The 13580-nt window shown below is 41.2% G+C and overlaps 1 long non-coding RNA gene across 2 annotated transcripts in view; it reads left to right on the forward strand.

The window, feature by feature from the left end:
- Positions 1–13580, forward strand: part of LOC139584716 (uncharacterized) — a 123115-nt gene that overhangs the window by 25524 nt on the left and 84011 nt on the right. For both annotated transcript variants that reach the window (XR_011676817.1, XR_011676818.1), the window contains exon 2: positions 11902–12017. This is a non-coding gene — a long non-coding RNA (uncharacterized lncRNA). The remainder of the gene's footprint in view (positions 1–11901; positions 12018–13580) is intronic.

Below are 13580 nucleotides of genomic sequence, written 5' to 3' on the forward strand. Positions count from 1 at the left end.
CGCTTATGGACTGCCCTCTTCAATTCAAACCACTGGTTTTCAAATAGTTTCAAATCTGGAGACTGAGATGGCCATTGCAAAATGCTGATTTTGTGACCAATTATCCATTTCTTTGTGGATTTTGATGCGTGCTTGAGGTTATTGTCTCGTTCTCTCTCTCCATCTCTCAATTTCTAACGAAGTATTTCTTCTCATGTGTCAGTATCTTCAAGTTCAGAATCGTGTCAAGGGGTCTCACATTGGCCTCATCCATCTCAGTATGCAAGACTCAGTAAACTAAGGAGGGAGTTAAAAATAGCATACTGTACAGTGTGAATAAGACATCAACAGTCTGATGAGCTGTTTATTTTAGGGATTGGGATATCAGAGACAAGACTCACTTTCCACTCACTAATACCACCTGATAATGTGGAATTTTTGTAATTATGTATTGGTAATTTGCACTTCAGGTATCTTGTATATCTTGGTGGAGAGACTGAGGGGTGATAGGTGGCTATTAACAAACTAAAACAACCCCTGGGCAGTCAGTGTAGGGCCGAAGGAGACCTGTGTTTTTCTTCTCCCCCCGCCTCCTTTCTTGCCTCTCATATTTCCTTTCTATACTGTAGTTCTAAACCAAAGCTCAGACTTGAGACGAGTAGAGGGGGCGGAAAACTTAGATAGAGAAAATAAATGCTTGCCATCCTATCAGTATGTGGGCATGCTGTATCACTACTTAATTGTAGCTAACTGTTTTGGGTTTCTATTTTGGCCTGGGGACTCCAATGGGCCTCAAGAGAAGTGATTACAGTCAAAGAGAAAATCCAATCCATGTTTTTTTCCCTCTTTTTCTCAACACTCCCTGGGGACTTGTTGCAAGCACATATGGTTCAGATTCCAGGTGTGAAATAGGCTTAAACACCAGTTATTTTATGGTGTAAACACTGGAGAAATATTTTCAGACTTGTAACTACTTAGCATAGATTAGCCTTGCCTATACATTTCTCCTACATTAACTGCACACAACGGTTTTACAACACACCTTAATGTCATAGTTTTAAAACCGAGGACTCCCAGTCCCGCTGCTTAGGCCAGTTGTTTTATGGGAGTCCAACCACAGCCCTCCCCTCTTCCACTCCCCCACTCCCCCTCTCCCTCCTCCCCTCCCCAGGCCCCTGCTGCCAGTGGTCCAGGCTTGCTGGGTTAATATGAAACAGGAAATGGCAGCATCAAGGCTGAGGGGTGTAATGTCTGCTTACACTGCCTGTAATTGGTTGACTTCAGAACCATGAGGAGTAGGTGTAAGTGGTTGTGGGGGCTATGGGGTAGGGGGCTAGCACCACTTCATAAAGCTACCATAAGACAGCTATAGCCTAAGACTAAACACAGCTAAGTAAGAAAAAAGAATACCTTATTTGTCTGTATTCTACCTTAGCTGTATTCTATGTATCTTGTATTTTTTGTTTTTATATGTTTTTCTGTTGTGACCTAGAGACAAATAATGTGCAAAATATTATCATCTCCCCGCAATATTATCAGTAAGATTTACCCCCACCTGTCAAAGTATTTATTTTTATTTTCATTTTAGTGTGTGTATGTTTGGGTTGTCTGTCACTTGGTATTTGGTTGTAACTGTCATCTCTGAACATAAGTTAACCATCAGTCACAATGTCATTTCTCATAACACTGTTGGCTTCTGTGTAGATGGTGGCTCTTACATGAAAGGCCTGGACTCCTCTCAAAAACCTGGGAAATGGAGCTCGGAATATAGGACTGATAACAAGACTTTGGCTTCAAACAAGTAAAACATCAAATACTTCAGCAGTGTGTGTGCGCGCGCGATGAGTGTGTGCAAGCGCATGTGTGCGTGGCTGCGCGTATGTTCACCCACAGACATTTGTGTGTCTTTACAGCCAAACCCACCCATCTTGAGCTCTAATGACACAGGCTGTTGTGGTTGAGGCCATGGGATTTGGACATACATTCACCTTACTTTTGATGAACAGAAATTGAGACCAGAAGAAAGGGGACAACATTTGGACCAGGGATTCACCAAAGGGAATAAGATGAAAAGGGAAGGCCTAGATGGGGGTAGTGAAAATACTGTCATGACCAACAGAGTGGCCCATTCATCTGCTGTAATTCAGGGCATTAGTGCCTTGTATAGGATCAGCATTGTCAAGGCTACAAACAAGACTTGTTATAGACTTCAGTAGTTCTTTAGATGTGTTCCACTGCATTCTTTCATGTAGTACATTTCACAGTACAATCCTAGTAGCTTTCATTGTTGTGGTATGATAGTAATAGCAACATTACTATCAAAAGGATCATCATAGGATGTACTGTAATGTTTCAGCAGTAATACAGAATATTGTCCATGAATCTGGTTTTACTATAGATATTGTACATTCCACAAAATAACAGATATATTTATAAACATAATAATTTGCCTTCCTGAAGTTAGTTAACCCGGTCATTTGTCTGTGATTAAGCTGGGGAATTTGTGTCTCTACTCCAATGCTCTGACCTTAAGAGTAATAGTTCCAATAATAAAGTCTTGCCATGATGAATCACCTCTATCTGGTGCTGAGTCCTGGAGGACTGGTGATATTCTATCTCCAAATTTCCTATTGATTCTGATCATACTCTGTAAAGTTGTGGCATGACCTCTCTTTAGAATTCTCCCCGCTATGCTGTCTCTGTGCATCTGAGCCTCTCCTCAGTGGGAAGACTCATTAATGCTTTTGCAAGTGGCTTTATTGCAATGTCTCATTTTTGGACTCTATGATTGATTGTTGACATAGAAATAGATTGGAATAGCTCTCTCCTGTGATTGTTTTGTTAATCAACTACAGACTATCCATTACTAAAGGCGTTTTTTGTTTTCCCAGAATGCTTGATCCCTGTCTATATCAAGTCTATTTTATTTTCAGTCCACATTTAAAAACACAGCCAACGACTCCTGAAAATCATATCAGCAATGGATTTACCTTTATGTATTAAAGTTAGCGTTTGTTTTTCAAGAAGTAGTTAATATTGTTTGTCTCAAGTAAGTTTAAGAAGCTATTAGAAGTAGATGGAATATATACTGTGTGCACAACAGATAGAAAGTTACTGTCAAATTATTCTTAATAGTTTTCTACGCTTTGTTTTCAATGTTTAATTATTCTTTACTTTGCTTTTATGTTTTCTTTGTATGTGTGTGTATAACATTTTTCTTAAATATTTCATATTTCTTAAATCATATTTTAATCAGCAATTTATTGAATTATTAAAAGCAAGTACATCTGCTTGTTTAATCAGTGTAATTGAGGTGTGTGTTTAAGGGGTTGTTCATTAAGGGCTCTGTAATGAAATAACTCCTGCCATTTCATTTGTATTTTTTAAATTTTATTTAGTTAGTGACCATTTGCCTTAATTTGATAAAAATTTGATGAAAAATATGCATCCTTTTTTCTGGTGTATTTACGCAATTATATTCAAGTATGGATCAAATAGAGAAAAACACAATTGAATGTATGATGGTCAAGTCCTCTTAGTTCTTCATAATTAACTCCTGCTGTGTTCCTTCTATTGAATTATACAAGACCTCCTCATAGCACTATTAATATCTTTCATCAGTGTTGTATTAAACAGTACATTTGTCCTCAGCATGCATTAGAATGGATATGTTCATTTGAACTTCACCGTTGAGATTGGAATTCCAATCCAGCAAAGGGAGAAAAATCATTGATCGCTTATTGCTGTCCCAAAAGGGTCCACCGGTGAGGTAAAATTAGGAAGCCCTTAAACTCTGCAATTGGCAATAATGAGCTATCATTACTCAAATTACAACAAGCACTGATTGGGTTTATAGTAATGAAGAAAACAACATGATCAATCATCATCAAGGGCCCTGGCCGTTATGCGTGAGCCCAGGCCGTGTGCAGTGTGGAACCCAGTGTGGCTGCTGGAGCAGGGCTCCATCTATAGGGGCCAGGCTGGAGCAAGTCAGTGGGGTACACATCCATCCTCCATGATCAAACTCTCTGACTGTATGGGACACAACAACTTTGCTGTGTCCCAGACAGTCCTGGCATTCACTGTTCTCACCCGTACCATACAGTAATTAGTCAATTATACGCTAACTGTATTTGATAGATTATTGTATGGAGGATTTAGTCAGGATTCATTTGGGTCTGTGCTCATCAGTAAATCCTAATCCATGGAATTTGCAATGTGTTTATGTTCATAATGTATCAAAACCTTTTGGAGAAAAGCTCTTGATATGGCCTTTATTATTGCCGGAGTTTAAAATGAATTTTAAAGAATAGAAAACGATGAAATGAATAGCTACTTTTTTATAATCCCACTTTTATAGAATAGAGCAGAAGAGAGCACTTGCACCACCTATTATCATTCTAATAGCCTGCTGCATTTACTTGCTGACAAAAGGGTTTTCTAAAGTAAGTAGTCTTGAGGAAAGGGAAGTCATTTACGCCCATGGTTCATCATAGATGCTCTATGAATATAAGAGACCCACATAGTACAGCAAATCTAAGGAATATATGCAGATGGCCAAAAGTAATCCCTGTGGTGATTAGGAACTATTAAGTGATGAATTATGTGACGGATGACTAGAGAAAGTAAGTGTAGGTGTGTGTGTTTGTGTGTGTACACGTTCTACTATACTTGTGAGTGCCAGAAGTCCTCACAAGAATAGTAAACCAACTAAAATTCAGAGAAGTGAGGACATTTTGACGGTCGTCACTTGTAAAAAGGCTATTTTAGGCTTAGGGGTTAGGTTTAGGGTTAGAATAGAATAAGGGTTAGGAGTTAGGGTTAAGGTTAAGGTAAGGGTTAGGTTCATGGTTAGGGAAAATAGGATTTTGAATGGGAATCAATTGTTGGTCCCCAAAAAGTCTTCACAAGTATAGTAAGACTTGCGTGTGTGCGTGTGTGTGCGTGAGAGCTCACATCAATGTCGTATAATATGCCTCGCCATTTCATGTTGCTGTTTTCTTGTTGACTGCATTGTGAGATGAACCCTACTTCTCCCCATTCAGCTCCTCCAATGTGGTGAAGCAATCGGTAGACCTACACCAGCAAAGTTGTATTGCTGATCCAATCCCTGCACATATTCACTGTGCATAAAAGCTCCTAAAGTTGCCTACCATCAATGATGAGGTCTCATTTACACAAATTACTCTGAACGCTGATTAGGTATTATCTAACGGCAAGGGCCACCTCGATCAATCATCATCAGCCCATGGAGCGTCAATGGACATCGAAAGGTTAACCCAGATCTAGGAGGCCCCTGGCAGTGTCAGCAGAATCAGTGAGGGAGGGCCTCTATGCTGTCGATAGAGCAGCCAGACAATTAGGTAATGATTCAAATAGCAGCACCTAGGAGTCAATAAGAAAATGAGCCATCCCGGCATAATTTGAGAATGATTTGTTTACCAATCTATACACCCGTAGGAGAAAGTCACTGAAGTGCAATGTATTAAATGCAGGTTCTTAGGCTCAGCCATTACCAAATTCCTGAAGTGCTCTCCTGCATGTGTTCAGAAGTGAATACAGAGCAGGTAGGCTCACTCTGGGCCTATGGATACAGGCTAATGCATGATCTACCACCATTATGGTTTTCAAGGGTGGTGTTCTTACTGTCTACAATGACACGGTAGTGGTTTGAATAGTTTCATCATAAGGTCCGACCACAGGGGTTGTAAATGGTACTGATTTGTCATTATAAAACTAACGAATGCACCATAGAATTGAAATGGCTTCGAAGCATTCTCTAGGAGGGTTCATATTATATCCCAATGTTTTGGGTGTCTATTCTACACGTTGAAAACAGGTTTCTTCTATTTCACATACTGCCATTATATTGGCTCGCATCTTACATCATTGTCTTGTATCTTTTCCAGTTTCAGCCATATGTGTTTGTGTATTGAGAAAGTTTGTGTAAGTTCAAGTGTACTGAGTGTCTGTGTGCTGTGTGTCATCTGTGTAGGCGGAGTGTTTATGTAGTCATATATCAGAGCCACATAGACATGGGTCAGAGATGTTCAGAGCCTCTGTTGTCTGCAAAAAACAGCTGGTAGTTTTCTATGAAACATTGGTGATAATGTCAACTTGTGGCAGGAGACAATATACAGGTTGTGGACTGATAATAAAGATGGATGGATAATGGTGAGATGCTTCTGTTTTTAGAGTGTGTGGAAGTTGAAGGAGAGAGAAGAACAAGAGGCCTATGCTACAGTAGAACAGAGATGTTGGTCTGATAGACTGCATGCAGAAGCTATTTGCTGGTTGCCGACTCAGAGTTTGAATATATTATCTTGGAAAACCAAGAAATAGGCGTAGATTCTTGTAGGCGTACACACGCGTGAGTATTTCAGTGCAAAGGAGATAAAATGAGTTATTCAAACCAAAGGTCTGTACAATTCCTGACATTTGCCCAAGCAATCCAGAGTATTGCATGCAAATAAAGATAGACTATATCCTAGCAATGGACCAGTCTTTTACATGAACTTACATTTTCTCTCTACTTTCAAAGAATGCCAGGTTTGTGTTAGTTTTCTATTGGTGTTATTCTTTTGTATTCATCATAACTCATCACAGTCATGAGTTGTACATTCAGGGAATGGCCTCATCACTGGTTAAGCCAACTCTAGGTTGATTTGAATAAGGAAATGAAATCACATCTCTTTCCTTCCTTGGCCTTCCATTGTGTGTCTATCACTTACTAGGGACAGAATAGGAACACGTCCCTTCATTTAGAAAATTATTTGCACTGAGTTGCTGAGAACAGATAGCAAATAAGAGCCAATCGTGAAGAGAATGAGAGTTCAGTCTCCTAGAACACCCTTGCATAAAATGCACTTTCCCTCTCTACAAAAATGTATATTTACATGTAATAGGTTATGCAACCTTGGATGGTTCTGTTAAACTGATTCATTTTGTTTGTTTGTTTCCCTCTTGGCCACAACAAAATGGTAATAACAATTTGATGGAAACCTTGTTTTACATTTCCATGTACATTTTGTTTGTGAGGGACACATGTCTAGCCCTGATATCACCTGGTATTGTTTAACAAGTCTTCCCAAAGGCTCATGTACCACTAAACCACAATCCTAAATCTCACCTCACAACCCTGCACCCACTACATTACATCTAGTTCAAGTCAAACATTTGCTCTTAGGAAAGCCTGTTACCCGTATCAGCTGGTGGTCCCTGGTATACATCTACCCCATAAGTCAGGAGTGTGGGACATGCTGTGTGTATCCCCTAATACAAATGAACTCCTTTGGCTAGGTCCGGCAAACTGATAATAGCTTATTGCAGTGAACAAACAGAGCAGGGTTCTTATCTAATGGATAGCAGTAAGGCATGGCAGTGTTATGATGAAGCACACAAGGCCCATTGCCTCTGGATCGAGGGGAGTGCTGTCTCACGAATGGGATTAACACATGTCCCCCACAGCCAAGTTGCATGCAGCTCCCCGTCTCTGGAGCTGTAGGGTTACAAGTGTTATTACTCTCACCTTTTAGAAAGGCTTTAGACAGAGAGATTATTAAATTAACCACAGGCCACTGCTTTTGTATCCATAAGTACGTAAGCCACTCTTGGGGCCATGCTCTCTGTATCTTACGATGCGAAATCTAAAGCCTGTGTTGCACAGAGGAGCCAGTAGGTTTGCACCTGTAGTTGCCTTTTTGTCGAATGCCACCCTGCTCTTTAGATCCAATGTAACTCTGTTCCCCCTGAAATGACAGACTTAATAGTACACAATAGGTAGAATAGTATATTATAGATACAGTTGAAGTCAGAAGTTTACATACACCTTAGCCAAATACATTTAAACTCAGTTTACAATTCCGGACATTTAATCATAGTCAAAATGCCCTGCTTAGGTCAGTTATGATCACCACTTTATTTTAAGATGGTGAAATGTCAGAATAATAGTTGAGAGAATTATTTATTTCAGCTTTTATTTCTTTCATCACATTCCCAGTGGGTCAGAAGATTACATACACTCAATTAGTATTTGGTAGCATTGCCTTTAAATTACTTAACTTGGGTCAAACGTTTCGGGTAGCCTTCCACAAGCTTCCCACAATAAGTTGGTTGAGTTTTGGCCCATTCCTCCTGACAGAGCTAGTGTAACTGAGTCAGGTTTGTAGGCCTCCTTGCTCGCACATGCTTTTTTACTTCTGCATACAAACTTTCTATAGGATTGAGGTCAGGGCTTTGTGATGGCCACTCCAATATCTTGACTTTGTTGTCCTTAAGCCATTTTGCCACAACTTTGGAAGTATGCTTGGGGTCATTGTCCATTTGGAAGACCCATTTGCGACCAAGCTTTAACTTCCTGACTAATGTCTTGAGATGTTGCTTCAACATATCCACATAATTTTCCTCCCTCATGATGCCATCTATTTTGTGAAGTGCACCAGTCCCTCCTGTAGCAAAGCACCCCCACAACATGATGTTGCCACCCCCGTGCTTCACGGTTGGGATGGTGTTCTTCGGCTTGCAAGCCTCCCCCTTTTTCCTCCAAACATAACGAGTGTCATTATGGCCAAACAGTTCTATTTTTGTTTCATCAGACCAGAGGATATTTCTCCAAAAAGTACGATCTTTGTCCCCATGTGCAGCTGCAAACCGTAGTCTGGCTTTTTTATGGCGGTTTTGGAGCAGTGGCTTCTTCCTTGCTGAGCGGCCTTTCAGGTTATATCGATATAGGACACGTTTTACTGTGGATATAGATACTTTCGTACCTGTTTCCTCCAGCATCTTCACAAGTTCCTTTGCTATTGTTCTGGAATTGATTTGCACTTCTGGCACCAAAGTACGTTCATTTCTAGGAGACAGAACATGTCACTTACTAGGGACAGACTTCCATGAGACAGAACGCGTCTCCTTCCTGAGCGGTATGATGGCTGCGTGGTCCCATGGTGTTTATACTTACGTACTATTGTTTGTACAGATGAACATGGTACCTTCAGTGGTGGACCAGACTTGTGGAGGTCTACAATTTCTTTTCTGAGGTCTTGGCTGATTTCTTTTGATTTTCCCTTTATGTCAAGCAAAAAGCCACTGAGTTTGAAGGTAGGCCTTGAAATACATCCACAGGTACACCTCCAATTGACTCAAATGATGTCAATTAGCCTATCAGAAGCTTCTAAAGACATGACATCATTTTCTGAAATTTTCCAAGCTGTTTAAAGGCACAGTCAACTTAGTGTATGTAAACTTCTGACCCACTGGAATTGTGATACAGTGAATGATAAGTGAATGATAAGTGATAATCTGTCTGTAAACAATTGTTGGAAAAATTACTTGTGTCATGCACAAAGTAGATGTCTTAACTGACTTGCCAAAACTATAGTTTGTTAACAAGAAATTTGTGGAGTGGTTGAAAAACGAGTTTTACTGACTCCAACCTAAGTGTATGTATGTAAACTTCCGACTTCAACTGTAGGCAAACCTTGCAGATCTTAGCTTTTTAATTTTGTTAGTAGACTTCCATGAACCTCCTGCTGTCAGGAGAGTTTGTTTTATCTAGCTGAGATGGCTATACTTTAACATGAGAGAATGATTGGCAACATCCACTCACAGAAAACTGTACAGTTTATTGTCACAAGCATCCCTCTTTTGTCCCAGTACTTCAGCTGTGCTTTTCACATAGTGAATCCGCTAAATCATCGTCAATAAATAAATCTGATCATTTTCAGAGAAGACAGCTGTTTGTGTGTGACAGCTTTGTTGTCTTGACTCACTGCATCCTGTCATTCTCACAGAGGGAGAAATTCATTTTATACACCCTGACTGCCATCCAGGGAGTGGAGACATTTGCACATGAATCAATTGTTAACATCACTGTACTCAGACAACTCTGTGACAGCTCAAATACATTGAGAGATGTTGTTGTGCACTTTTTTCTTTGTACAGTAGCATCCAAAGTTTATGCAGGTATTTTTTTCAGGTCGTGATTCAGAGATGGAATATCAAGGGTTATTGCATCACTATGAAAACACAAGTGCAGAAAGCTTCAGAATAATGGGCGTGAAGAGAACAGGAAACTAGATAAAACATTTTTATTTTTTCAAAATATCCCCTCTTTCAACAACTACTTCGAAGTGAGTCACTCAGATTATGATTAAGGCTCTTGTTACTCAAGATAACTGCTTGACATTTGCTAAATCAGTCAGTGTCAGTCTTACATACTAAATTTTCCATTAATTTGAAAGCTCTCTCCAACTTTGGCATTCTGCAATGTTCCGTTACTCAAGCAGGATTTGCTACTGTATCAATGAACAAAATATAAACTTGGTACTATAGAAAACATAAAGTATGTTTTTATTCCAGAAATAACATACAGTGCTTTCCATCCCTACAATCTGTTTGAAAATGATGATGGCAGTGTAGGGGAAAAACAACTCCATCAACTACTAGATGGTAGATATCAAGTCCTCCTTATGTCTTTTAAGCTTTTCATTGTGGTGAAATGTTCATCTTCCTCCTTAATCCCATTTTGTAGCAGTCTTAGTGTAGGCTACAAGTATAAGCCTTAGTGTAGGCTACAAGTATAAGCCTTAGTGTAGGCTACAAGTATAAGCCTTAGTGTAGGCTACAAGTATACGTCTTAGTGTAGGCTACAAGTAGCAGTCTTGATGTAGGCTACAAGTAGCAGTCTTAGTGTATGCAACAAGTATACGTCTTAGTGTAGGCTACAAGTATAAGCCTTAGTGTAGGCTACAAGTATAAGTCTTGGTGTAGGCTATAAGTAGCAGTCTTAGTGTAGGCTACAAGTAGCAGTCTTAGTGTAGGCTACAAGTAGAAGTCTTAGTGTAGGCTACAAGTAGCAGTCTTGGTGTAGGCTACAGTTCCTAAAAGCTTGTCTAAATGCCAACATTAACAACCCAGAATGATTTTCAGCCTAGTTAAGTACAGACTCAGGCTGCTCCTAGACATTTGAAAGCCATTGGCCTCCAAGTCACAACCCATGGGTTAACAGTGCTGTCGGCACAACAAGACACTTACACAACCATGCAGGCAGTGGCACATTGATCCTCTGTGGTGAGAGGAACCCTCTCCAGTTACAGTTCATCCTGCTGAACATCTCGTAAACGTTGGGCCAGTGTCAGTGCTCTCCGAGTGCTCCCAGTGAAAAGATAATCACAGCGATCAGTGTTATTTTAAAGCTTGACCAGCCACAATAATCTGTTCACATCAACAATCGTGCACTCACTTGTGCCTATTGGCTTTTAAATTCACTGGCCACCTCCAACTCACAGCCCGCCAGCTCCGAGGCTGATCAATTAAAACGACTTTAACATTTATAGGCCCATCAATAAGCAGTCCCCTTTGGCTCAACAGTTCTTGCCTACGACATAGTACAGGCTGGCTTTGGTTTGCATGTGAGGAGTCAGTTGTTTCCAGTCAATCGGCTTCAATGTCATAAACAAGGCAAATTTACTGCCAGGGATCGATTAGATGGGAGCTAAATGTTGATTTACTTTCAGTCTTCATGTCTCCAGAAAGGGCTGTCCTCTCCTCAGTCTGTTCTCACCTGTACAGCAGGCTATGCAAGCTCATTGAAATTGCTGTAGATTGTTTATGGAATTCCTATCATATTTTTGGAGTATACAGTGTGTAGTTCTTTTCGTAATGACTGGTCTGTTCTGGCTTAGTTTAATCAGAGAAAACATCACATGGACACTATCTTATTGTACTGCACTACAGATCGTTAAACAGACTGATACGAATCCTTGAACAGGAATAGTTTTATTAGGGAGAAACCGACTCTACTGTACGAGGGAATAGGGAGTTGCATTCACCTCAGTGTGGTATGAGATGAGTTGGAAGTTGATGCTATAAATGGTCTGCTCCCTTAAGGGAGCCTCACTTGACATGTGTTACTAAATCTTTCAGAGCTGCCATCTGCCTCCGTGTTAACTGCTGGGAATGCTGACCTCTGCCGGCACTAAGGTCGTCCAAACCTGATCAAATCCTGAGTGGCACAATCACGATCCTCCAGGATGCTAAATGTGAGTTTTATACTTTCTTCATGTTGCTATTTTGATACTACAATTCATTAGATCCGTGTACAACATTCTTGCTGAAGCGTGTAGCCTTCACCCGGATGTGTGTGTATGTGTGCATGCGTGTGTCTATGCATGTTTTTGTACTTGTATGTTTCTAGTAGAGTTACACATACAGTAGTAGGCTACAGAAAAAGGCACACATGTTAGTGAACCCAAGGCCCGGGCCATTGTGGGTGCAAGCGAAGGTCATTCCAGCTGGACTCCCATTGTAAACTGAGGGTGTTGCTTCTGGCCATTGACATGATACCAATGACCTCCTGCAACCTTAACATGCTGAACACCACAATTAGCCAAGACAGAGAATAGCTGAGTACAAACACAGGTCTCCTCCATTTACATGAACTGACCACTGTTGTTTACATGTAAACTCAGCAAAAAAAGTAACAAACCTTTTTCAGGACCCTGTCTTTCAAAGATAATTCGTAAAGATCCAAATAACTCCACAGATCTTCATTGTAAAAGGTTCAAACACTGTTTCCCATGCTTGTTCAATGAACCATAAACAATTAATGAACATGCATTTGTGGAACGGTCTTTAAGATACTAACAGCTTACAGGCGGTAGGCAATTAAGGTTACAGTTATGAAAATGTAGGATACTAAAGAGGCCTTCCTACTGACTCTGAAAAACACCAAAAGAAAGATGCCCAGGGTCCCTGCTCATTTGCGTGAACGTGCATTTGGCATGCTGCAAGGAGGCATGTGGACTGCAATGTGGCCAGGGCAATAAATTGCAATGTTCGTACTGTGAGACGCCTAAGACAGCGCAACAGGGAGACAGGAGGGACAGCTGATCGTCCTCGCAGTGACAGACCATGTGTAACAACACCTGCACATGATCGGTACATCCGAACATCACACCTGCGGGACAGGTACAGGATGGCAACAACAACTGCCCGAGTTACACCAGGAACGCACAATCCCTCCATCAGTGCTCATACTGTCTGCAATAGGCTGAGAGAGGCAGGACTGAGGGCTTGTAGGCCTGTTGTAAGGCAGGTCCTCACCAGACATCACCGGCAACAACGTCGCCTATGGGCACAAACCCACCGTCGCTGGACCAGACAGGACTGGCAAAAAGTCCTCTTCACTGACGAGTCGCAGTTTTGTCTCAACAGGGTTGATGGTCGGATTCGTGTTTATCGTCGAAGGAATGAGCGTTACACCGAGGCCTGTACTCTGGAGCGGGATCAATTTGGAGGTGGAGGGTCCATCATGGTCTGGGGCGGTGTGTCACAGCATCATTGGACTGAGCTTGTTGTCATTGCAGGCAATCTCAACGCTGTGCGTTACAGCGTGTGGTACCCTTCCTGCAGGCTCATCCTGACATGACCCTTCAGCATGACAATGCCACCAACCATACTGCTCGTTCTATGCATGATATCGTGCAAGAGAGGAATGTCAGTGTTCTGCCATGGCCAGCGAAGAGCCCAGATCAATCCCATTGAGCACGTCTGGGACCTGTTGGATCGGAGGGTGAGGGCTAGGGCCATTCCCCCTAGAGGTG

The sequence above is a fragment of the Salvelinus alpinus genome, chromosome 9, assembly GCF_045679555.1.
Source record: "Salvelinus alpinus chromosome 9, SLU_Salpinus.1, whole genome shotgun sequence".
Lineage (NCBI taxonomy): Eukaryota > Metazoa > Chordata > Actinopteri > Salmoniformes > Salmonidae > Salvelinus > Salvelinus alpinus.